Raw genomic sequence first — 24,209 nt, forward strand, 5'->3', positions numbered from 1 at the left:
CCCAGCCAGAGCTTTCACCCCCCACTGCACCCTCAACCCTCTACCCTCGCCCTGAGCCCCTCCAGCACCCCAAACACCTTATTCCCAGTCCCTGCCAGAGCCCTCATCCCCCTGCACCCCAACCCTCTGCCCCAGCTCTGAGCCCCTCCAACACCCCAAACCCCTCATCCCCAGCCCCAGCCAGAGCCCTCATCCCCCTGCACTCCAACCCTCTGCCCCAGCCCTGAGCCCCTCCCACACCCCAAACCCCTCATCCACAGCCCCAGCCAAAGCCCTCATCCCCCTGCACTCCAACCCTCTGCCCCCAGGCCTTAGCCTCTCTAACCCCCCAAACCCCCCAGCTCCAGACAGAGCCCTCCCCCCTACACCCCTACTCTTGCCCTGAGCCCCTCCCATACCCCAAACCCCTCATCTGCAGCCACAGCCCTCACCCCTGTACTCCCTCCCTCTGCACCCTTTCCCATCCCCAAACTCCCTCCAAGACCCTGCACCCCAATCCTCTGCCCCAGCCTAGGGCCTGCACCCCAGACCTCCTCCCCTACCCAAACTCCCTCCCAGAGCCTTGGGCAGGTGGGAGGCAGAGTTTGCGGGGGGGCAGAGTTTGGGCGGGGGTGGGTTCTGGGCACCACCAAAATTTCTACAAATCTGCCAGCCCTGGGGGATTGGATGACAGTGGATAGATCACCTGACGTGACGATCACCCTGGTCTGTTCATTCCCTCTGTAGCACCTGGCATTGTCCACTGTTGGAAGACTCAGCATGGCTGCTGTTATGTTCTGTGCCCCTGTTTCCCTTCCCATCCTTTGTCTGTCTTAGGGCCTTATTGAAATTAATTAAAGGCCCCTCCCAGAACCTTTGGGGAGGAGCCACTGGACCTGGGACTCCACTGAAGATGGGGGACAACTACCGAAAAACAGGGCTGGGAGTGGGGGTCATGGGTTAAAAACCAGGGATCCAGAGAGGGACACCAAGCAGAGAACCTAGACAGCGCCCGCTGCTCCTCAAAGCTGTCCAGGGAGCCAGTGGACCCGCCCAGTAGAACTCTGCTCAGATGCATGAGACAAGGGAGGAACGGAAATAGGCCCCACAGTCACAGAGCACCTCCCCTTCCTGGTTTATATAGGGCCACTTGGGCCAGGAGCAGGTTGACTTTGTGGGGCCACAGACAGGGTGTGCATATATGAAAAGGTGTGGGGGAAAGTGCAGCCAGAACCTCACCAGGAGGTTCTTGAGGAGCCTGAAGAAGGGTTGCAACCTGGTGCATTCCAGATAGGCATGTGCCAGGGTCTCCCTCACGCCACAAAATGGACAGGCGGTGGGGATGGGGGTGAACCATGCCAGGTAGGCGCCCATGCTCAACGCTTCATGAAGGAGCTGCCAACCGATGTCCAGGCAGGCCATGGGACCAGGGTGGACTACAGGCTGGCCCACTGGGATTCCTCACCTTCTGCAGGTGGTAGTAGGTCCGTCACCTGGTATCGGGGCGGGACACAAGGGTGAGGAAGTGAAATGTGTGCAGCATGGGCGTGTAAAATTGTTCCTGTGGCGTGGTTCGGAAGTAAACTGGCTGCAGAGCGTGCAGCTGGCTCAGACTGTGGAAGGGAGGGGTCCTGCAGGACTTGTAGGACAGGGCGCTGATGGAAAAAGTCCGGAGGGCCTGGAGTGAGGGGTGGGCAGGGAACACCGTCTTGCAGGACCTGCTCAAGAAAAACCCAAGAGGTGGGCAATAAAGCTGCCCCCACCTCCTGGAGTACCCACAGTGGGGTCTGAAGGGTGGAGAGCCCCATGCACCGGCTGGGCGCTCGGGGATCCATCCAGTCCTGCTGTTCATAGTCCAGGAGGTCTCCGATTCTGGTGGCTTCTGGTGGTGTCTGTCTTAGAGACTGTCTCTGACTGTGTGTGCAGTGCTTAGCACCATGGGGCCCTGATCTCAGCTGGAGCTTGGAGGCACCATTCCGCTATAAATAATATTTAATTGAGAACCCTCCTTTATTCACACAGGCCCAAAGTCGCAGACTTGGAAATGTAGTAATCTCCTTATAAAAACTCATAAGCCTGCCTTTTCCAAATCCCATTATATTGCCTGTTAGGGTTCAGAGTCTTTCCAACATTCCTCCCCACCCTTCTTAGGTCTCTGAGGACCTACAAGTTCTTTCTGATTTTGTTATCATGGCCTCTATGCCAAATGAGAACTAGCTAGGACTTCTTCTGGAGCCCTGCAACGCTGGTCCTCTCCAGTTTGGTGGGCACCAGGGTTCCATGCTGAACGCTTTCTGAGAGGCGCTGAGCACCTTCAACCCCCACTCACCTCCAGAGCACTCAAACTGACAGACCACAGCAATCCAGAGAAGGCACTGAGATTTTAAATCAAACTCAAGGCTTTGTTGTGGGAGAATCATTGGCCTGGGTAAGTGATGGGGATTTTGATACTTCCCTTGGGGAAGGAAGGTGTCTTTTCCACAGATCAACACATCTCACTATCAAGAAGCTTTCCCTGATATTCTGCCAAAATTCCTGTATCCTGTTAACTTTAACTTTGCCATAAAATTTATCTTTAGGGCTGAAAGATCCCCTGCTTGGTGTCAAGTTAAGAAAGTCAATCTTTTCTGTCAACTATAATTTTAGGCTATTTGGCTTGTTATTCTGTTTGATTCTTTGTTACCAGAACGTGTTTAAAAATATTAAAAAAGCAGGTATGAAAAGTTAATATGGTGGAGACTTTTATGCTGAAATATCTTAGAGACAATGTTGTTTTAAAACTTCAAACTTGGCTTGTACGTACTGGATGAGGAATGCTGCTATCATACATTCTATCTACTATGTACAAGTGTGGATTTTTAAGTGCTTATCCTGATAAGCATATAGAAGGGAAAGGGAGTGACATACCTTAGTCTTACAGCAAATTTATAGACCTTGTTACAGGGTTTGGTATTTTTATACTGAGGGAACTCTCAACACCTTCTTCCTGCAGTAAAAATACTCCTAGAAGTTTCAAATCGTGACCCATGTAGCAGATGTAGTAATACAAAGCACTGCATACCAGTGCAAGAAAAATATCTTAAAATGCAATTCTGATCTCAAAAAAATGATTCTGTAAGAATAGCAGCTGTTCATTCAAATAGTTCTGCTCCCTGCCTCTATCAGAGCAATAGCTGCCAACTTTAGTAACAGGAAAATGCTTTTTATACTTTGTATTCTTTTTAGCACTACAGAAGAAATTCTGTTCTTTCTCATGCCCCTGAGTTCTGACTGCAGGGCCAAGTTCTGTCCTCACTGCACATGTGCAACCTCCCTGAAGATACTGGTGGAACTGAGAGTGTAATTAGAAGATTGTACAAGTGTAACTGAGGCATGGGGTGGCCTTGCAGCAGCTTTCCTGCTGAGGATGACAAGCAAGCAGGAAAGACCCAAGACGAGTTTGGAAGGCTGCTACTTAAAACACCATCTATTTATTTATTTTATTTGTAAACTGGGTAAATTTGATCCTGAGGTTGCGGGGGACACAAAAAGCAGGGAGATCTGTTTTGACAGAGTCCCTTTTCAGAGCAGACTTACGCTGTAGTTAGATTTGTAATCCTGAAAAAGTGAAGCAATTAATGTATTGTTCTTGCGGCAGCTAATCCCAGATCTCTTGTATGTGAGTATTCTCTCTTCCTGTATCCAGCAACTGCTGTGTCAATTCTTCCTGGGCCTGGAATGCTCACAGGAGCCCCACCCTCACCCCAGTATAATCCACAAAGAGAGGCAGTGTATGGAGAAGCCAGGTGGGGGAATTTGGATATAGCAATCCTCTGCAGTGGGTCCACGGAGGAGAGCGGAGGGCCTGTTCAGTGGATACATGAAAGTCTGGATCCCCAGGCCAAAACTCATGTCTAGGAGCCAGAGCTAGCCATGCATACTACAGCAGCCTTGAGACTATGGATGCTGCGTATGCCCTGCTTGCAGGCTTGGGAGAAGAAGGATTATGCCCCACTGTAACTACCTATGTCGCTGTGGACAGCTTTCTGCAAAGACCAGAATTAATACAGATGCACAGCATAGCTAGGTCCCCTCCCAGCTGCTGTGGAAAACCATAATGTTGCCTATCCTGACCTTAGTACAATTAATATCTCTGTCTTAATGTTACACAAACACAGGGTGATGTCCTCCCTCTGGTCTGTGTGTAGAACTCCCATTATTCTCAGTGAGTGATCGTCTCCCTTGGGCAGAGGGCCAGCAAAATGACTCTGTATTATTTAATCCCTATGAATCTGAGCAGGACACGGGGCTTTTGCTGCCCCTCTGCATAGGGCTGAATTTTAGCTGGGGAGACTTGTGAGCATGGGATCAGGGTGAGGCTATCCCCTGTTGAGTTTTTTTGCATTTAATGCAGCCTTTATAGGTAAGCCTGGGCAACAGGAATCAGCCGCCTTGACAGATCATTTTAAAAAATGCTTTGGTACTAGCAGATACATATTTCATAGCTTGATATTGTAGAGGCTGGTGACTGGTTAGAATCTTTTCAGTACATGCAGCTCTTGCTGTGGGCTCCTGCCTTCAAATGAGTCTGTGGTTGTCATGATTTATTGTATCTGATATAAGAGGAGTACACAGTTTTGCCAAGGAAAGACATTTGGGTGCTATCTGGGGAGATACTGGGAGATTTACTTAGATTGGTGTTTACGTAGAATAGTTTTCTTGTTTCTGAAGTCACCTGTGCTAGAAGGAACAACAGGTATTGCCTTATGAGCAGTCGAGTCATCCGCTGCGAGGCCACAAATGGTTCTGTACGAGTGCCAGGACTGTGAGGGAGGGTTACAAGTTTAACATGGAAAAACTACCAAGGGACTCGGAAATTCAGAATATCAGTTTTGTTTGAATTTAACAACCCCCCATCTCAATTCCAGCAGAATGGTACAGTCCTGTGAATATCAGAACAGCAGCTAAGGTGGAGATAATAATTAATGTTGTTTATAAATATCCCCCTGTCAAGATGCTCAGGGTGGTTTTACATCAGTATGGAAACCACTTAACATACATTTCCAAGCCTTAGAGGTTACACATTTAAACTACAGATTTAAACATATAAGACCAATAAATCAGGGAGGGTCAGGTAATAAATGTGAGGCAGACATTGATCAAACTTTGGAATAAAGATCATTTAAAGGTATCACTTAACGGGGGGAGAGATGGCTCACATGTACCATAGGAATGGGCCCTCTGCTCTGCAAATACTGCAGAGTGAGTGGTGGCTGTTTTTGTTCATCTCAGCAGCTTGGGGACACCTCTCTCCAAAACTGAAGGGTTAGGCATTCTAAACAAATGAAATAATCTGACTAGCTGAACGCTTCTTAGTTCCTTATCTCCCCAGCCTCTTCTGTGTGGAGAGCTGCAAGGTTCCATCCTTTGCCCTCCTCAAACTGGAAAGTCTTACTCAGCCTTGTATGTCTTTCTATTCAGATAACCCCTAACTGTTCAACTCCCTGACCTATCCAGCTTCCCCACACTTAATGCTTCAAGGACTGAAGTCATGCCTCTGGGAACTAGCTGTTCTTTCAGTATCAGATCTATCTCTGACTCCTCCTGACAAACTCCCAAGACTAGAAATTTTTAACCCATCCTTGATCTTGTACTTTCTCTTCCCTCCCACATTTTCCTGTCTACAAGTCACCACTTGCTATGTGTGCCACATCTGTTCTGCATGGGTTTCTGTCCTGCTCTCATTGCTATAGTATCTGAGCACCTTCCTGTCATGCATTGAGCGTTCGCCTAGCATCTGCTGTGTGCAGGTCAAATTCTCTCTCATCCTTTCCCAAGGGGGAAGAATCCTGCGTGGAGTGGAATGTCCTGTTTTGGGATATTTTTGTTTTTAAATGTACACACTTATGTGTTTATGGTGGAGAAGGCAGTTTGGAGAAGTGCACCTGGCCCTTGGAGCAGAAGGTGGAGAGATTTGTGATGGTCTTTAGTGCCAGTGGAAGTTTGCTCCACAGTTGCTCCACAGCCTCTGAGAAATCTGTCATCCACCCAGCTGAGCTTTAACTTTGCGGTAAAAAGTTCCATTGTGCTGGAGGAGCAGAGTTGTTGACCACAACCTTCATCCAAGAGCTTTATGCCGGGCTGCAAGTCAATCTTTACCTTATCCATGCACTGTATTCATATGGCTATCAAAAATATTCAGAGTTGTTATAATTAATGTCAAGAAAAAAAATTGGAAGGGATATTAAACCACATGCTTTAGGGATTAAGATAATCGCTAGCTGTTAGAGACCAGGGTGGGAATTAATGGGGGCGGGGGGGGGAGAAGATTATCCCACATTTGCCTGTTGCAAGGTTCTTACACCTTTGCAGCATCTAATGATGCCGTTGTCAGAGACAAGATATTGGGTTAGATGGACATGGGATTGCTCTAATCTGGCAATTCTTATACTCCTATATCCTGAAATCTTTATTAGTGTCCTTCAAGGCAGCTGGAAAAGGCCTCACAAAAGCAGAAAGACATTCTGTACTACACTTTCTCTCTACTGTTCTGCCCACATTTTTATTACAATAGATATTTACAAGACAACAGCTTCTTGGAGTTTTTCTCTGCAAGCTTTGTGTTTTTAATTACATTAAGAATTCTACTATCTAAAAGATGCTAAAAGGAAAATAATGCAATGATCAGATCCACCATCGGTTTAAAATGTCTAAATGGTCCCTGCCCAGCAGTCTGCAGCTGAAAAGAAAGGGAGCCATAATGTTCCATAAAGAGAGGGAAGAAAAAAAATATATGTGCAAAAAGGGTGGAGGAAGGTGATTTGGAAAGAACTCCCAGCTATACACTACTTTTATTTTTTCCAACTTTTCCACATTTGTGTTTATTAAAAATTGACACTAAACAAAACTTGTACAAAAAATGTCAGGCTGCTTAGAATTTTGTAACCTGTATCTGTGGGGTGAGAGAAGTTATTGGCTAGGTCCCCCTTGTCCTCTACCACGGCCTCTTCCTGCAACTGTTTCCCTTTTCTTGGATTCGACTTTTGGTTCAACATCCGCTAGCAAGGTATCCAGAGGTAGACTGTCTGGCAGAATGAAGTCTCTAATGTTGTTTCCTCGAATACTCAATGTCTCCAACTGTCCAGGCTCTCTGTTCTTCAGTGTCATTTTCACAGCTTTAAGATGCTTATTCATACGGACATCCACTCCTGTGATGGTTCCATTCTTCAGTTCAGTGGTCACAGTCTCAGGATTCAATTTCATTAGAAACCTCACGAGCTTCATGGCGGCAGAGCAGGGGCATCAGGCCAGCCGGCTGGGACCACAGAGCAGCAACCCCGGCAGCGGAGAGGGGAAAAAATTGAGCTCAGTGCAGAGGCCTCAGACCAGGCCGCTTGGTAGGCAAGAAACCAAACCTTCACTGAAAATTTAACTCTAATGAAATACTAAGTAATCTTTTAAAAATAATACAGATAAGCTTTGCTGAGTGCATGGCATTTCTGTAGATCATCAGAACGCCCTGGCACTGTCTTAGGAGTCAATTTAGAGCACTCTAAACTGATAAAAGCCTGAAACTGCAAAGAGTGAGTCACAAAGCAAGCTCCAGGCTGCCTCAGCTCTTCCATGATTTTACTACAGGCACTTGAGGGGGAATGATATCCTTCTCTCCCACACATTCCCCTTCCCCCAGGGCTGCTTTCCAGAGAGCCAGGCGCAAGGCAGGGCAGTGTAGCTGAGACTACTCCTGGAATAGAGTCCTCACCTAAATTTCCCCAAAGTTCAGGGTGTTTAAGTGCCATGTTCAGATCTGACCCGTTTTAGAAAGATCTTTGAGCTGCAAAACCCAGAACGTAGCCTCCCAAGGCTGGCCTAAAAGGGAACCAGAGAAACCCAGTTACTGACTTACTGACTCCAAAGACAAGTTTATCTGGTGTTACCGACTCTGTGCATAGCTCCAACCTGACTCCTTGATCTCCTGTTCATGATGCTCCTCTCTGCCCCTCTCCCATGACTCTCCTTGGGTAAGGAAAGTCTCCCTTCCCACACCTACACGACGTACACTCTAAGCTGTTTCCTCTCTCCAAGTGTCACCCGCAAGCTTTATTTGCCTCATTCTCTCGCTCATGATGAATTCTCTCTGAAGCATTTTGAGACACTCAGTCTGAAAGATGCTCTATAATGAAGAATGTTGTATTGCACTGCTTTAAAATGCCAACTGCATTGGTCTTTCAAATGGTGTTTAGCGTCGCCAGTTGTGATGCTGTAGATAAAACTTTGTCAGTGTTCCCATTATGGACTTCAACTGCCAGCTTTTGCCACCAGGTGAAACTTGGCAAACGGCCTCTTGGACGGGAGCGAGTAATTCTTTCAAAAGGTGAAGATACAAAACCCTCCTGAAAATAATTTCTGAAAAAACAAACTGTTAGTGGGATTTGTTGCTTGTATAACCCAGGAACAGGTTTAATTAAACCATAAATCTGAGACGCAATTAGGCAGAAAGTAGTTGAAGCAGAGATGGTGTTTTGAAAGAGCCGATCTAGTGCGGTTTAAAAATCCGCTCTGCTGTGTGCGCGCAGCAAGATTCTGCTGCAGCGCCTGTGGGCGAGCGGCATGCGCCAAGGGGCAGTTCAGAAGCAGCTGCCGACCAGGCAAGAGGGCCTCATGGGTAGCTAGGGAATGACGCAGCTCTCCACCGGTGACGCGTCACCATAGATATGGGGGTGGACACAGCGTAGAGGGTGGGGAGTGAACCCTGGCAGCATAGCCTCAGTCACTTCCTGCACCTCCTTCAGTACAACATGGAGCAGCTTCCCTGCTCACAGCCAGCTCCTGGCCCCCTGGCCAGCCCCACCTTTGGCCACAGGCTCCCGGTCCCACCCGGCCTTTGGCCGCATGGTCCCAGCCCCCGAGGCTCTATTTCTGGCTCTCTGATGCCCAGCCGAATTAACCTTGTGTGGGCCCTGGCGCCCAGACCGTGGTCCCACCCTGCTGCTCCACCCCAAGGCCCCGCCTGCCGCTCGCACGAGGGGAGGGGGTGGAGTGCAGGAGTGCTGCCCTTCGGAGTGTGGGCCCGGAGCTGTGGCACCCTTGTAAACCCAGTACTGCCGTGATGGACACTGCACTTGGACCAGGCAGCTGGGCCAAGGTCTCAGGGCTGCAGGGGCAGCCTCTGAACCCACAAGCGGCTGCACAGCTATAGGTGGTTAAATGTGAAGCCTCCCCCACTCTGTGCTGTGGGACCCTACTAGACTCCCAGCGGTGCCCTGCAGCCGCTTGTAAAGCACTTGGAGACCCTCGGAGAGATACCACCAGAGCAGGGCAAGCCACGTGCTGCTCCAGGGAGACACACTCTGAGCCAGCCTCGGAGACCTGCCACGCTGCACTGAGCCCTCCTGGATTTCTGCCAGGCAGAGGGGATGCTTAACTGTTAATAGTGTTCAGAGTAACAGCCGTGTTAGTCTGTATTCGCAAAAAGAAAAGGAGTACTTGTGGCACCTTAGGGACTAACCAATTTATTTGAGCATGCTCAAATAAATTGGTTAGTCTCTAAGGTGCCACAAGTACTCCTTTTCTTTTTGTTAACAGTGTGTGTGTGGAGGAGACCACAATTTATAGGTTCTGATGGGAACCCTGAAGAAATCTGGGGGGACTTTTGACCCTGCACCTCCCACCCCCCACCCCCCGCATTGCTTCTGCAACTTTTTAAAAGCAGAATATTTATACCGCAGCCTGGATTGGCTTCAGTCATGTGCATAATAAATGTATTTGGAAACATCCTAATTATGTGTTTACCTGAGAGAGGGAGCCACTAATAGTCACCTTGGCTCATAGACAAACACGTGTGAGAAATCTGCCTGCTTTTGCTTTTTACTCAAGAGATGTAAAGTGCACGTTTTATGACCTCTTTAAAAAAAATCCACAAAACATAAGGTTTTCAAAGGGTGTCAAAGGCTTTTCAATCATTTTTCTTCTCACTGTAGCTTGGAGTAAACTTTGTCTGAGTTGGACTCAGAGCTCTTCAGTGCAAGGACCTTGCCTTCTGAGTGTCTGGTGGAACAATCTCTGCACTCTAGAAATAACACACCCCTGAAAGCCGGATACTATCCCTCTTCCCTGAGCAAGCATCTTTCCCTTCAGCGAGCAGGTGCGTGTTGTGTTGTTGGATTTGCTCATGAATCTCAGCATGCATAGGGGGTGGTGTGCGCGCGCATTAGGTTCTAGGGTTTCTCCTGAGCGCTGAAAATATGCCCCCGAGTTTGGTCTTGTAGCGAGTTCCAGGCTGCACACGCTAGTCTGTTACTGGCACTTTGTTCCTGGGTCTTTGGGTGTGCATACCAGACTTGTTAAAGGACTGCTCATTAGGACTCAGCTATGTAGTCTCAGTTATTTCAGGGTCACTCATGACTGCTGGAGCTAGAGGAGATTTAGTTCTATAATAAAAACAAACAAAACTAAGTATTGAAGCCTCTGCTAGAAAGAAAAGCAAATACAGAGAATTCCAAGAACTTTGCAAACAGCCATGGGAGGAAAAGTATGGCAAATGTGGGGCTTTGCAACCTTGACAATCTCTTTTAATAATAGTTGCCCGATATAGTGGCAGAAGTAAAGTACATTAAAATTTACGGATGACTCCATCCTTAATGCACAGGATTCTGGTTTAGGAAGAGGAAGGATTATACCAGCATGATTTAAGGGCGGCAGTGGCAGCCTTAACTGCACATTCTTTCATTCTCATTTTAACTTAAACTCTAAACTAATTTAACCAACTCAGTCTGGATTTAAAGGAATACTCTTCAACTTGACATTTTCTTTAACACCGCTTCATCATTAATAGCTTAGATATTTTTAACTAAATGTTCAAATTGGTTTTTGCCTATTAGAAATATTTTTTAAACTAAATAACGAAAAAGGGGTTGTGGTTGCCCTTCCTGGTTGGCATGGCCTGCCAGCATGGTTATACAACCATTACAGTCTGCCGAGCCCAGCACGAATGTAAGAGCTGCTGTTCTACTGTCTAACATGGCTCCAATTGCTATGGGTGAAACCCTGTCCCATTGAAGTCAATGGCAAAATTCTTATGGATTTTGGTAGATCCGGGATTTCATAGTCTCTCTTCAGAAGTCTGAATGTCAATAAATTATTGACCTCACTAATTCCATGCCAAAGAAAACCAAACCCACCATTAATGCTACATTCAGGCTGATTGACTTTTGAGTACTTTATTTACTTGAAAAGTCAATCTCTATGGCATATGCATTACAAAAAATAGACCCTCAATTTCAAAACAACTAAACAAAATTTCCTTCAAACATGGGCTTGTTTTTAGATCTCATTGAGGTCTATGGAGCAAGCTAAGTTTGAACAAAATTTGTTCGGATGTTGTTTTACCATATGATTAGAAGTTACAGGACACATTCTAGTTGGCTTTTTGTACCTAAAGGTAGAATTCAGAATGGATTTACTGACAGGTTCAAAAAAATCAGTCCCGTCTGGGATAAGATTTCAGCCCCAAAGGAATTTGTATGTGAACATTATGAGCTATCAGAATGGGGATTACAATCCAATTTAGTTTACATTCTACAGAACACCTCCAGAAGTGGGGCTTTGAGAAAACCCACCGGATAGTGCGGGAACTGGCAGAACTGTATTAGTAACACCTTCATGCCACAGATATTTCCCCCCACCCCTCCCCCCCAACCTCCTGTGAAAGAAGGCAGCTGGCAGGCCATTTCCCCTAAAGGAGATGGTAGAACCTTGCTGGAGACATTGTCCTGGGGAATATGTTGGAGGGAACAATTGAAGCTGGCTGGGGATCAGCTGATTCCCTAGCAGGTTTCCTTCATCTCTGTTTAATATGCACTCCTGCTTGTTAGCTTGCTCAAAAGATCCTTTGGGGTCTGAACAGGCTCCAACCCCTTTCTGCTGCCCCAGGCTCCCATCAAAGGTGTTTTTATAGGAGACTTCGCAGATCCTGCCTTCTGAGATGCCACTTCACCACTGAGTGGCAGCACTGGATACTGGAATTGCGCTCACTGGCAGGCCATCGGGCAGAGTGCGCTTTCAGGGGACTCATGGCTCAAGGGTTGCTAGTGGAACCTAGAGCATCCGGGGCACTGCTTTAGTCCAGCTGAGCTTGGCAGTGGGAGTCAGTGTTTGCCCCTTGGTGGCAGTTTGGTAAAGTTAGTTCTGCTCCCAGAGCAGGGCAGCCACAGAGTGGAAGCCCCAAATGCAGCTGGCCCATTCTAGGTACAAGGCGAGTGAGGTAATATCTTATTGGACCAACTTCTGCGGGTGAGCGAGACAAGCGTACACAGAGCTTTTCTTCAGGCCTGGGAAAGGTGCACAGGGCTTGTCTACACACGCAGCACTGCTGTAGCACTTAGTGAAGACGCTCCCTACACCGATGGGAGAGCTTCTCCTGTCTACGTAGGCACTGCACCACCCTGAGAGGCAGTGTTGGTGGGAGAAGGCCTCCTGTCAACATGGCGCTGTCTGCATTGGCGATTAGGGTGGTTTAACTGCATTGCTCGGGGGGTTTCCCACACCTCTGAGCGCTGTAGTTACACTGATGTGAGGCTGTAGTATCGGCCAAGCCCCAGTGTTGGAGCTAAATAAAAGGCGGAACAACTTACTTACAGCGAGAAACTGCTGAATTGGAATTCATTTGCAAATTGGATACTATTAATTTAGGCTTAAATATAGACTGGGAGTGGCTAAGTCATTATGCAAGGTAGCCTATTTCCCCTTGTTTTTTCCTCCCCCCTCCCCCCAGACGTTCTGGTTAAACTTGGATTTGTGCTGGAAGTGGCCCACCTTGATTATCATACACATTGTAAGGAGAGTGGTCACTTTGGATGGGCTATTACCAGCAGGAGAGTGAGTTTGGGGGGGGGGGGGGGGCGGAGGGTGAGAAAACCTGGATTTGTGCTGGAAATGGCCCAACTTGATTATCATACACCTGTCATTGTAAGGAGAGTGATCACTTTAGATAAGCTATTACCAGCAGGAGAGTGGGGTGGGAGGAGGTATTGTTTCATGGTCTCTGTGTATATAATGTCTTCTGCAGTTTCCACAGTATGCATCCGATGAAGTGAGCTGTAGCTCACGAAAGCTTATGCTCAAATAAATTGGTTAGTCTCTAAGGCGCCACAAGTACTCCTTTTCTTTTTACTTAGAGCAAGTAGTTAACAGGCATTGTAAGAGCCCATTCAAGGGGAAGTGGCCAGTTAACGCCTCTCCAGTCATAGAGCAAAAGGGGGGGGGGGGTTAAGGAGTTACACACTGTAAGGAGCCATAAATCTAGCATCTTTACTGAGGCCATGATTTTTAGGATCTAGCAAAGTTATGACTTGAAGCTCCCAGGCTTGTCTTTTGAAAGTGTTGTGCTGGTTTCCTTTGAGGCCCCAAGCAGACTGCAAAGAGCTACAAAAGGATTGTGCAAAACTGGGTGACCAGGCAACAAAATGGCAGATGAAATTCAATGTTGATAAATGCAAAGTAATGATCGGAAAACATAATCCCAACTGTACATATAAAATGATGGGGTCTAAATTAGCTGTTAGCACTAAAGAAAGAGCTTGGAGTCATTGTGGAGAGTTCTCTGAAAACATCCACTCAATGTGCAGCAAAAGTTAAAAAAGCAAACAATGTTAAGAATCGTTAAGAAAGGGATAGATAAGACAGAAAATATCATGTTGCCTCTCCATCAATCCATAGTACGCCCACATCTTGAATACTGCATGCATATGTAGTTGCCCCATCTCAAAAAAGATATTAGAATTGGAAAAGGTTCAGAAAAGGGCAACAAAAAATTCCACCTGGATTTCAACAATTTCCACCCCACCATCAACCTGAGCCTGGACCAGTCCGCACAAGAGATCCACTTCCTGGACACTATGGTGCTAATAAGCAATGGTCACATAAACACCACCCTATACTGGAAACCTACTGACCATTATTCCTACCTCCATGCCTCCAGCTTTCACCCAGACCACACCGCACGATCCATCATCTACAGCCAAGCTCTACGATACAACCGCATTTGCTCCAACCCCTCAGACAGAGACAAACACCTACAAGATCTCTATCAAGCATTCTTACAACTACAATACCCACCTGCTGAAGTGAAGAAACAGATTGACAGAGCCAGAAGAGTACCCAGAAGTCACCTACTACAGGACAGGCCCAACAAAGAAAATAACAGAACGCCACTAGCCGTCACCTTCAGCCTCCAACTAAAACCTCTTCAGCGCATCATCAAGGATCTACAACCTATCCTGAAGGATGACCCAACACTCTCACAAATCTTGGGAGACAGGCCAGTCCTTGCCTACAGACAGCCCCGCAACCTGAAGCAAATACTCACCAGCAACCACACACCACACCACAGAACCACTAACCCAGGAACCTATCCTTGCAACAAAGCCCGTTGCCAACTGTGCCCACATCTCTATTCAGGGGACACCATCATAGGGCCTAATCACATCAGCCACACTATCAGAGGCTTGTTCACCTGCACATCTACCAATGTGATCTATGCCATCATGTGCCAGCAATGCCCCTCTGCCATGTACATTGGTCAAACTGGACAGTCTCTACGTAAAAGAATAAATGGACACAAATCAGACGTCAAGAATTATCACATTCAAAAACCAGTCGGAGAACACTTCAATCTCTCTGGTCACTCGATCTCTGACCTAAAAGTCGCAATATTACAACAAAAAGACTTCAAAAACAGACTTCAACAAGAGACTGCTGAATTGGAATTAATTTGCAAACTGGATACAATTAACTTAGGCTTGAATAGAGACTGGGAGTGGTTGAGTCATTACGCAAAGTAAAACTATTTCCCCATGTTCCCCCCCCCCTCCCCCCGACACACACTGTTCCTCAGAGGTTCTTGTTAACTGCTGGAAATGGCCCACCTTGATTATCACTACAAAAGGTTCTCCCCCCCACCCCCACCCCGCTCTTCTGCTGGTAATAGCTCCTCTTAAGTGATCGCTCTCCTTACAGTGTGTATGATAACACCCATTTTTTCATGTTCTGTGTGTATATAAATCTTCTCACTGTATTTTCCACTGAATACATCCAATGAAGTGAGCTGTAGCTCACGAAAGCTTATGCTCAAATAAATTGGTTAGTCTCTAAGGTGCCACAAGTCCTCCTTTTCTTTTTGGACATGCATTATCTCTCCTCCTCACCCCCCTACAGACACACTAGAAAAGATCTTGGCTTTGTTCATAACTGCATTATATTTCAGGATTGTACAATAGTAGCTTTATCACCTGTTAGCCTCAGTCTCTCAGACTTGCTGTTATTTATTTCTTCTCCCTAGGTTTATGGATTTATATGTATTGGCATGGAATCTCATCTCGTTTCATGCAGTCCATGGCCTTAATGTCTCTGGGTCACTTTGGATGCCTTCTGCTGTGTGTTTGCTGTCCATCTGGTTAAAATCAATCACGGATGATATTACATCTTTCTCTGCTTAATGAAATTTTAAATACAGGTCCCAGTGTTGACTCCTTCAGTGACCTATTCAAAGCTGTTACCCCTTTGGAGGTTTTACCTTGAATGATTACTCTTTGATCCTGACTCATCAGCCAATTCCTAGCCCACACTAAAATATTTGTATCTAATTGGAATTTAACCAGTTTATTTTGTGGTTGCAACAAAAACAGAAGTGAGGGGACTGAGCAGTCAGTTACTTAATGAGGATGGTCTTTTAGTAAAGGGAGAGCAAAACTGTTCTAATCAAATGGGGAGTGGGTCAGGGCTGGAGGTTTCACAGCTACACAGGCCATTGGCCATTCCTTTGGGCAGAACAGGGTCCAGAGCTGGGTGTGCTGCAGCAACGTTGAGGCTCCAGAACTGGCCACAAAGCAGCCGGGGGTGGAAGATTCCTCCCCTGCTACTGCAGACCCCACAAACACACAGAAACTGGTTACTTGGGTCTGGACTTACTATACTGACTCCCTGATTTTACACTTGACTTCTCCCCCTCCCGCCTGCCAAAAAAAACCCTATAACTTTAGTTTGGGGAATGATTCCAGGTGCGGTAACAAAGGTCAAATGCAAACAGATTCCCTCCTGATGTACTGGGAGGATTAAAACAAAGCCATATATAGAGAGAAGAAATGAATGCAATAAGCAAGCTGCCTTACCTGAATGTTTTGATTACTGCAGTTTAGTGGGGTCCCTTGGCAAGCACTTGGAGGTTCAGCACAAGAGTAACAAAATGAAAGGGAAGAGGTGAGAAGGGCCCAGGAAGAGAGAGAGAGAGAGAGAAGTGGTTGAATATTTTGCTTGCAAAAGAGGTGTGGTGAGTTGGCTGGTAGAGTCCTCCTGTCCTTCCTTCCCACCCTTTCTGAAGACAGGAGCCACATTTGGTATTTCCCAGGCACCAGGTCCCTCTTCTGAGTCCCATGATAAATGGAAGATTATCTTTCAGAGCTTCTCTTCAGTGACTTCTTTTACAATTCTCAGGCAAACCACATTTGGACAGGCCGGTTTACAACATACAGGTGTTGTTCTGTCAGATACTCTTACATGGTCTTGGCCTCTCAAGCTGCTCCCTAATAAATTCTCTGCTTCCTGCACAAGGTTCCCTGATTTCCCCAATTTGTTCAATTTTTGGAAACATACTTTGGAGAGAGTCCAGAGCAGAGCAACAAAAGTGATAAAATGTTTAGAAAACCTGACCTATGAGGAAAAGTTAACAACACTGGGCATGTTTCTTCTTCAGAAAAGACGACTGATTGGAGACCTGATAACCGTCTTCAAATATGTCAAGGGCTGCTCTAAGGAGGACAATGACCAATTGTTTTCCATGTCCACTGAAGGTAGGACAAGAAGTAATGGGCGTAATCTGCAGCAAGGGAGATTTGGATTTGATATTAGGAAATTTTTTTAACTCTCAGGGTTGTTAAGCTCTGGAACAGGCTTCCAAGGGAGGTTGTGGAATCCCCATGACTGGAGGTGTTTAAGAACAGGTTGGACAAATGCCTGTCAGGGATGGTCTAGGGTTACTTGGTCCTGCCACGGTGCCGGAGCTGGACTAGATGAGTTCTCGAGCTCCCTTCCAGCCCCACGTGTCTATGATTAGTGAAGAGTGATGAAAAATAGTTCTGTGAAATCTGTGCTGTTGCAGAGCCTCCCCAGCTCTCTCCTCTTCTGTTGCACAGCTCTCCTTCTGTCCTTCGTTCTCCTTTTCTATGCTTGTATTCAAACTGCAGTGTCCCTTGCTAACTGCTGCAAGGTGAGCAGGAGCAAAGCTGTTAAAGTGAAGGGTGTTTAATGTACACAATTTGTGCATGTTACAGGTAAGACTTGGTATCATGAGTACAAAGTTACACTGTCACCTCCTGATCTTTATGCTGATTCTGTGTCCTATTGTTCTTGGTGCATTGAACCAACAGGTCACGGCTCTACTGGTCTTTATAGACTCTTTGCTTATTTCCGGTGACTCACCTCACTTTTGTGTAATTTCATTTGGCTTTTTTCAGCCTTTCGAAGTCTGTATTTCTTGTTGGCTGTCTTATACCTCTGGGTCAGCTGTGAACTCTTAACGTGAAAGCCACCCAGTTATCCTGTAAAATGGAGTTTGGCCCCTTTATCCGTCCCCCCAGTCATACTTTGGCATTAGTAATGAAGATCTAACTATCAGCCAGTCTCATCTTAATGGGAAGGAGGCAATGGGCACTGCACCCACTGGCCATCGCTGACCGAGCACAGCAGATTGATGGTGGTGGTGTGCACACCGGCACCGGGGGGCTGGTGTTCCTGCAGAAACAAACCTGTGTCAGTGCAAAGTGCTCGCTGGGCACCCTCACTTGCTGTCTGTGACCATATGGAGAAACAAAGTGGTGCCCTGGGAGCTGAAGGGTGCCAATGGTGGTGCCATTTACAAACCAAATGACTTGTGAAAACTGCCCCTGGCGTATCCCTTCTGCCCTGTGCCAGCGTGACACCTGCTTCCCCAAATGTTTTCCTGCCACAGGCACAACATGGACAGTGTCTGAGCTCAGAGCAGCTTCTCGGACAGGGTTTCTGCCTTGGCGCCAGAAAAATACCTTGAACTGCAAAATGACCCATACTCTGTCCTCACCTAAAGCCTCCGACGCTGAAGGATCACCTAGATTATGGAAACTGCTTTCAGGCTCCGAATGCTCCCAAAGGTGTGTGAGTGTTATGCACTACCTGTGTGATGACCTGCACGATCAGAGGGTATTGATGGGACAGCGTGCGCACCTCAGTGTTCACTGGTATAACATGACTGCAAGGAAAGCTAGAAGAGGTCGGACTGACCTTCTAGCTCAGTTCTGGCAGCCCTATCAGTGCCCGTGAGATACACATTTTAAAATATTTTAAGCTAAGTTTCTAGCTCGGCTGGTTGCAAAGAGAACTTTCCAAATACTACCTGATGGCAGTGCTGACTTCCTGAGTCTGCAGGAAGAACCAGCCTAAAATAATAGCTCTAAGAGAGGGATGAACATCTTGCGCTCTCTTCAACCGGATGTTGATAATTCAGCAGTATTAACAATTTACTGCTGCTCATTGTGGGCTTGATCCTGCAAGATGCTGAGTAACAGGACTGTGATCCAGCAAGGCACCTCCTTTTAATGTTAAGCATATGGATAAGTGAGGAGTACTGATGTGTTTTGCTGGATCGAGAATCATAGAATCATAGAATATCAGGGTTGGAAGGGACCTCAGGAGGTCATCTAGTCCAACCCCCTGCTCAAAGCAGGACCAATCCCCAATTTTTGCCCCAGATCCCAAATGGCCCCCTCAAGGATTGAACTCACAACCCTGGGTTTAGTAGGCCAAAGCTCAAACCACTGAGCTATCCCTCCCCCCTGAGGGTTTGGTGCTCAGCAGTTCCAAGGGTTGAGTCCTTTAACTGAAACATGCAGATTACGTGCTTGTCCAGGGTGGTTTGATGACAACAGAAGTTAGAAATGGAGAAAAATAAATTTAAAATCTCAAGCAACCTGGAAGATCCTATGGTTAGGGTTACAGTGGAAAGTTACAAGAAGTCCCAGGTAATGTTTAGAATCAGGTGACAAGGCCACCTGACCTAGCAGTGTCTCAGTTACATGCCCTGATGCCTCCCAGGAGGGAGAGAGATAAGTATCTTCATGGTTTTGTTGTTCCTTCATGATGGCTCATCAAATTTGATGACCTGCAGTCTGGTGGGTGTCCTCCCAATACACACCCAGTTGTAATTGTTACATAGTCCATATTTCTAACTTTAGATACAGAAATGATACATGCATGCAAATGGGATAATCACATTCAGTAAAGCATAACCTTTCCAATGATACCTTACAAGAGCCATCTTGCATAAAGTATATCTGTTTTATCATATCAATATTATAAGCATATTATCATCAAGAATATGGAGTGTAACGTCACAGTGATAATCTCAGATAAGAATCTAGCAGGAACACAGAGGATGTTGTTAGAATTTATATGGAATAAGTAAGGATCAAGAGAGAATGCAGACTCTTTGTACATAGCCATTAAACAGGGTGGACTAGTTTTTACAAAAGGTCTATGATACCATCAAGCCAGCCAGGTCAAAGCAGTAGTGGATTGGGGTTGCTCTAACCAACCAAACACTGGGTCTTTATTGAACAAGAAAATGGCAGCAGTGTAAACATCACTAGGCTACCATGGGATTAATAAAAAAAAAAATTCACGCCCTCCAGAACTGTATACAACATCCTTTAGTGCAGACTGCTCCTCAGGCCTTGAGACCCAACGAGAGATGATAAAAGTTCTTTTCCCTCACCATTGCCAACAATCCAGATACTAACCCAAACCACAGACCAGAGAGCTTTAAAGATTGGAAGAGCCATGGAACACATATGGTTGGCCAGCTGTTCAGCAAAGAAACTTTTCTAATTTATTTAGAGATCAAAACTACCTTTAACTGGCTCCTTCTCCCCGGTACCAGTACTTTCAAGTGACGCATTGTGTTTCTTGACTTTCTGGCTGTGCAGTTTTATACAGAAAACTAACTTTAATAGGTTCCAAGACGAAAAGGGACCATTGTGATCACCTAGTCTGACCGTCTGTACAGCACAAGCCAAGTATCAGGGGGTAGCCGTGTTAGTCTGCATCCACAAAAACAACGAGGAGTCCGATGGCACTTTAAAGACTAACAGATTTATTTGGGCATAAGCTTTCGTGGGTATACATCTGAAGAAGTGGGCTTTTTACCCACAGAAGCTTATGCCCAAATAAATCTGTTAGTCTTTAAGGTGCCACCGGACTCCTTGTTGTTTTAGCACAGGACAGAGACCTGCCCCAACATAATTCTCTTTTAGAAAAACATCCAGTCTTGATTGAAAAATTGTCAGTGATGTAGAATCTACCACAACCGTTGGCAAATTGCTCCAATGATTAATTACTCTCACTGGTAAAAGATGTACGCCTTGTTTCAAATCTGAATTTGTCTAGAAACAATGGCATCTGGTCAATAAGGAAACAAACTAACAAAACTATAACTAATTTATATCAAACTTTGCAGACACCTTTCCTAACTAAAAAAGGCCATATATGACACACTGGAAAAAGGACCTGGACAGACACATTACCCCAGAGGAATGGAGTTTGATCTGGAAAAGAGGACCAGTAACCTCAGTTTGCAGCACAGTAAAAGACAATGTCTTTAAGATACTGTTTCAATGGTACCTCTCTGTATAAAATGAGGATAAATTTTGGAGAAATTGTGGTGAAAGAAGAAAAGGAGGACTTGTGGCACCTTAGAGACTAACCAATTTATTTGAGCATAAGCTTTCGTGAGCTACAGCTCACTTCATCAGATCTCGCGAAAGCTTATGCTCAAATAAATTGGTTAGTCTCTAAGGTGCCACAAGGACTCCTTTTCTTTTTGCGAATACAGACTAGCATGGCTGCTACTCTGAAGCCTGTGGTGAAAGAGGAGATTTTATGCATATATGGTGGACATGTGCAGTCATTAAAGCATATCGGGATGCAATTCAGAACCAAATATCATAAAATGTTTGATATGTATTACCACGTGATCTTTTAGTAATTTTCCTGCGGCTTCCTAGCAGAAATAGTTCCACAAAGGGAAATGAAGAATTAAGCTCTCCTCTGCTAGGCTACTGATAGCCTTCTTTGGAAAAAGAAAAATAGTTCAGCTCTCGCGGAATGGCTCAAAAAAGAGAGGAAGTGGCTCTTTATGGAAAAATAAACTCACCAATTACTTACCCAGCAAAACAGACCGAAGACAAATAGATACTTAGCTGTTCAGTACCACTTATTCAATACTCATAAAACGTACGTTCTCCTGCAAAAAACACCCTAGTACACCTGTTCATTTATTTTTTAAATATGAACATTTGATAGCCGCGCCTCATTTGTTAAATATGAGTAATCAGAGAATTTACTCGATTTTTATAAAATTGCTACAAGCACCGTGTCATGAGTAGTGCAAAGGTGCTCACTCTGTCACACTGTCACACCCTGTAAAATAGAGACCAGTAATTACATTACTGAATAAGGCTCACTGTTGTAACGATTATGGTTTAGTATCTAACATGCACATGGATAGGATTTGTAAACCCGTTAAAACTTCCAGAATAAAGACATAATGTGGTTCATTTTTTTGTTCTTTTTTTTAGAAATGGAAAATACGAGAGTTTGATATTGGTGGTATTATTATTATTTATTAGTGCTTTTCAGCCCTAGAGCTCCGAGTGCTCCACACAGGAGACGAGACCAGGCAGTTTAACTCCTACTTTCACTGGGGTGAGAGCAGGACTGTTCTCTGCGGGACATCATCCAGGGATTGGACCATTTTAGGCTTAAACAATTCAAGGGATTCTCTTGGGAGAGTAATCCTCAGCCTGCTGTTTGTTTGTCTTGTGGAAGTGCCTAGAGCCAGGGCCGCATTGTGCTAGGTACCGTACAAACACCTGTCAGACAGAGTCCCTGCCAGAAGAGCTTATAGTCTTAGTACTATGCCTGACAAGCAGCACAGATACTAAAATTGGAACGATACAGAGAAGATTAGCATGGCCCCTGCACAAGGATGACACGCAAATTCGTGAAGCGTTCCATAATTTAAAAAACTCTCCCTGTCAGGTCACGTTTCCCTTGATATTCAGGCCTCACTTGCTGTTTTTAGCATCCCCTCATTACTCTTAGTTAAACCACCAGGGGGGAATCCTGGCCCCATTGGAGTCAATATGAGTTTTGACATTGACTTCAGTGGGGCTAGGTTTTCACCGTGGGGCTCGGAATAAGCCACCAGGGATGGGAAGCTTTTGCCTTTGAGAAAACATGACGTGTACTGAAGCTGGCCAATAGATATTTTTTAAAATACTTTTCAAAGACTCTTGGGTAACTGGTCAGCTGTAATCTATTTCTGCACTCAGTGGCTGACTGGTTTTCTCGGGACAGGGCCACTAACAGCTTGCACCAGGCTTGTTGTTCCGTGCTGTCAACCTGGTCCCCCTGGGATTTGGCAGCCTTTGGGAGGCTAGTGACCACAATGATTCTGGATACAGGATTTCTAATGACCAGAGTTTTTCCAATGCCCATTCATCTGTCTGCTCAATGCCAGGCAATTTCAGTTGCCAGCTATTCTGGTAAGGGAATATTGACTTTTCAAGTTGATTCTAAGTGTCTTTTTTGCTCTCTGTAAAATTTACATTAAGTCTTCAGTTGTGCTTTTTAAGAGTCCCAGCCCAATTTAAAATAGCAGTCATCAAAACTTCAACACCTCAAGCCTCAAAGATCCGTGCAATTACTGTTTGAAATACGTCAGGAGCAGGACTAATGCTAAAGGGCATTCACTTACATTTATAACATCCAAAGGACACATTAGAGATGGTCTAGGAGATAGCTATGAGCTTGTTTTTTTTTCTTTTGAGAGCTTAGCTGCCATGCTAATTGTTGTCCTAGGATAATGTTAGTTTGACAGTGTTGTTTAAATGAGGTAAATTACTGGGAGGAAGGATGGTCCAGTGGCTAGGGCCCTGGCCCAGGATGTGGGAGACTCAGGTTCAATTGCTTGCTCCACCATGGACTTCCTGTGTGACCTTGGGCAAGTCCCATAGCCTCTCTGTGCCTCAGTTCCCAGTCTGAGTCCTACCCTGCTTCCCAGGGCTGTTGTGAGGATAAATACATTAAAAGATTGTGAAGGGTATTATTATTCATTAAAGCGTCTCTCTGCTGCACTTGGCTCTTCAATTACAGACGCAGAGTGAACTCGAACCCCCAGATTTTCCATATTCTGTTACGTTTTTGCTTTATCTATTCAGGGTAATGGATTTTTTCTTTGTGATGGGATACTGGAGCACTGATCTGTCTTAGCATGGTATTCTCTTTCCTAACAACCTGAGCCTTACCAGACATCTGGGAATTCTCCTAGGCAGGGCCTAGGACAGCAAATGTTGAGCCTGTTTTGGAGAACCAGTGCGGCTACATAGCTGCTGAAAAACCGGCACTAAGTTTGCTCATGTAGATGAACTTGGGCTGGCCCACTGCACGGGTGAATATCCTGTATGCAGTTCTGTGGCATTTACAGCAAACCTCTCTAATTAATTTCACCGTGGGGAGAGGCTCTTAGTTCTAACGAAGGTGATGCACTGGGATTTATTATTTGGGAAGTTATTACGTGATGCTATTTTTTAAAACAAGTACCAGCTGTTGTGCTGGTATTTTGTATGTCCAAACTATGACACAAGCATTGCTTTAGGCTTCTGACTAGTTTCCTTAGCTGCGCTGTTCTGTGTTGCCCTTAAGGTAATATTGTTCCCATAATACAAGAACTAGGGGCCACCAAATGAAATTAACGGGCAGCAGGTTTAAAACAAATAAAAGGAAGTTCTTCACTCAGTGCACAGTCAACCTGTGGAACTCCTTGCCTGAGGAGGTTGTGAAGGTTAGGACTATAACAGGGTTTAAAAGAGAACGGGATAAATCCATGGAGGTTAAGTCCATTAATGGCTATTAGCCAGGATGGGCAAGGAATGTTGTCCCTAGCCTCTGTTTGTCAGAGGGTGGAGATGGATGGCAGGCAAGAGATGACTTGATCATTACCTGTTAGGTTCACTCCCGCTGGGGCACCTGGCATTGGCCACTGTCAGCAGACAGGACACTGGGCTGGATGGTCCTTTGGTCTGACCCAGTATGACCATTCTTATGTTCTTATGTTCAGTGCTTTCCATGCTGGAGCAGTGGCTTTGCAGTCACTCTCTGCCCCTGCA

The sequence above is a fragment of the Lepidochelys olivacea genome, assembly GCF_965140295.1.
Source record: "Lepidochelys olivacea isolate rLepOli2 genome assembly, chromosome: 8".
NCBI lineage: Eukaryota > Metazoa > Chordata > Testudines > Cheloniidae > Lepidochelys > Lepidochelys olivacea.